Raw genomic sequence first — 2,586 nt, 5'->3', positions numbered from 1 at the left:
TCTCGGCCAGCATCTGTAAGCCAGTCAGTGCCCGGCCAGGACGCGAGCCCGGATCTATGTCCTTTGCCCAGATCGACCGCTTTGCTGCAGAAAGCCGGGCCCGGCGCAAAGCAGATCCACAGAAGATAAACAGTCCGGCGGGAGCCTCACATCTCACCGTCAGCGCTGAACCGTACAGTCCTGCCTTCCCCTTAACACTTGCAGAACGTTCTGCGGTGGGAGATGCCAGCTAATTTAGCCATTCCCCAGTTGGGACACGTTAAGGTCATTTTTATTTTTCGGTATTACAGCCCCCATACATAGTGAATGGTGGAATCAAGGGACCTTTAATGCAATTCCATTTAAAAGGTACCAGCGATCTCAAATTGGTAAAAGAAAAAAAAAAATTAATGACAGTCGGGGTGGACGTCCCTATATTGCAGATAGAGCTGGAAAATGGAATCACCTATCCCAAATGACTGGCAATATGTGTCGAAAGCCTTTAAAATAAATAAAATGTTAGACCCAGCGTTTCTAGTTTTAGAACTTATAATAAAACTATTATGAATATGTGAAAAGATTTAGTTGCAAGAACGTATATCTCAGCAATCTTATTACTGGGAAAAATGGGAAGCAAGCTAATTATTTCAAAATGTGAAATTGTTAAATGCATTGATCTACATGCATCTGAGAAATATTAGTTATTAAAAAACATGTTGTGAAAGATGGTATAGGGAAATGTTCATGATAGCTCTGTAAGTGAAAAGATTACACAAAGTACATACAGGGACACCCTACTTTGTAAAAATTGGAAGTAGATACAACAAAATATGAATAATTGTGTCTGATGGAATGGCAGCATCATGGAACCACACTGTCCTGATTATAACCCGGGCTCTGGTAACTGCCTAGGCACCTTGGGCAAGTGTCTTCATCTGTAAAACTGGCATAATGTCAGTTTACTGTAAAACTGGGGTTCTTCTACATGAAAAAAATGTGTTCAGGCAGTTTTGAACACAAAAGGAATTACAAGCACTTGGGGCCATACATGGTATATAACTGAGCACTATGTAAGTGATTTAAAAAACAATGGTAGAATTATGTATTCTTTTAAAATTTTTTCTAAATAAATATTTACTCTTATAGCCAGAATTTTTTTTAATTAAAAAAAATCCAAAGGCAGTAAATATGCACTGAAATGTGACAAAATATTTTAAATGTTGAGAAGGGTTACCAAAGAAAATTCTAAAACAGAAAAAGAATGTGAGAGACCTAGGTTTACCAACTATCAAATCCTGCTATGATAGTTCAAATTGGCATTATAGGGAGACTTATTGAAATATAATGGATAACTTAAGCATAAAATAATTTAATATGTGATATAAGAGACATCGTAACAGGAAGGAATTCAATGAGTTTGTTGGGATAACTGAATAGCAATTTGAAATTAAGCAATTTAGTTATCTCACTTCATATCCTTCCACAAGTTAAAGACAGAGTGGATTAAAGAGTTAAATATAAAACCAGATAATAACCAAAATGGAAGAAAATGAAATTGAGTAATATCTGGAGAATATAAGCTTAGAAGCCATAAAAATCACAAAAAGTCAACGGATAAGTCTATATAAAGATTTTGTTTGTAAAACCAATTTTTAAAAATGGAAAAAAATGGAAAGGATGTTGTTAAAATATGGCAGTTATATGTAAAATATACATGACTGATAAACGAAAAAGACCTACTCTCTAATAGATAAATGGGCAAAGGAACTGAGTAACAAAGGAGGAAATACATCTAGGAAATGAATATGAAAAAAATCTTTAAGATCACTATTAATGGGGGAAAGGGAAAATTAAAATTGAAGTATTAACTTTAAAATTATTTTCACCTTATCGAATACCATTTTAAAAATGTTATACCCAATTCTGGCAAGCGTCACATGAAAACGGTCCTCTCCTACACTGCTGGTGAAATTGTAATTTAGAACAACACTTTTGGAAAGCAATTGGCAATATAACAAGACCTTTACAAAAAATTCCTAGATTCCCAGTAATCTGATTCCTGGAAATCAACCCCTAAAGAAATTACCCAAAAATATAGTGGGGCGGGGGCTACAGAGGTAGATGGATGGGTGGGTGAGATTGAGGGGATTATATAATTTACAACAGTTCTTGACACATTAATTACATTAGCTCCAAAAGGGGACCAATAAATTACCCCCAAATTGGACAATGATAGAGCTATTTTAAATGGCAGTCAATCCTAAAAACGATGGTTATGAAGACTATGTAGCAATATGGAAAGTGATCATACAACAACTGAAAAAGGATTATCCAATTTCATGTGTAGGTATAGTATGATAACAACCATAGACAGAAATTAATATTCCAGGAAAAGGCCACTTCCCCACCTCCACTGCTTTGCTAGTGCTGTTGTCTTGCTGCAAAGTCCATTTCTTCCTCTGTCTACTTGAATTTCTTTCCAACTTCACTGTCACCGCTATAGACCAATCCACTCTAGCCTCTCACCCCGACAACTGCAACAGTCTCCTAGTTAGGCCCATTGTCTTCAGTTTCTGTTGTCAACTGATCTTTGAAATCTACAAATCA

At 36.0% G+C, this 2,586-nt stretch overlaps 1 protein-coding gene across 4 annotated transcripts in view; it reads right to left on the bottom strand.

The window, feature by feature from the left end:
* ARPIN (actin related protein 2/3 complex inhibitor) overlaps positions 1 to 2,586 on the bottom strand; it is a 31,386-nt gene that overhangs the window by 3,611 nt on the left and 25,189 nt on the right. The gene's annotated exons all lie outside the window — the stretch shown is intronic.

This window comes from Pteropus vampyrus, unplaced genomic scaffold, assembly GCF_000151845.1.
Source record: "Pteropus vampyrus isolate Shadow unplaced genomic scaffold, Pvam_2.0 Scaffold368, whole genome shotgun sequence".
NCBI classification, from domain to species: Eukaryota; Metazoa; Chordata; class Mammalia; order Chiroptera; family Pteropodidae; genus Pteropus; species Pteropus vampyrus.
This window is presented reverse-complemented; position numbering and strand designations above follow the sequence as displayed.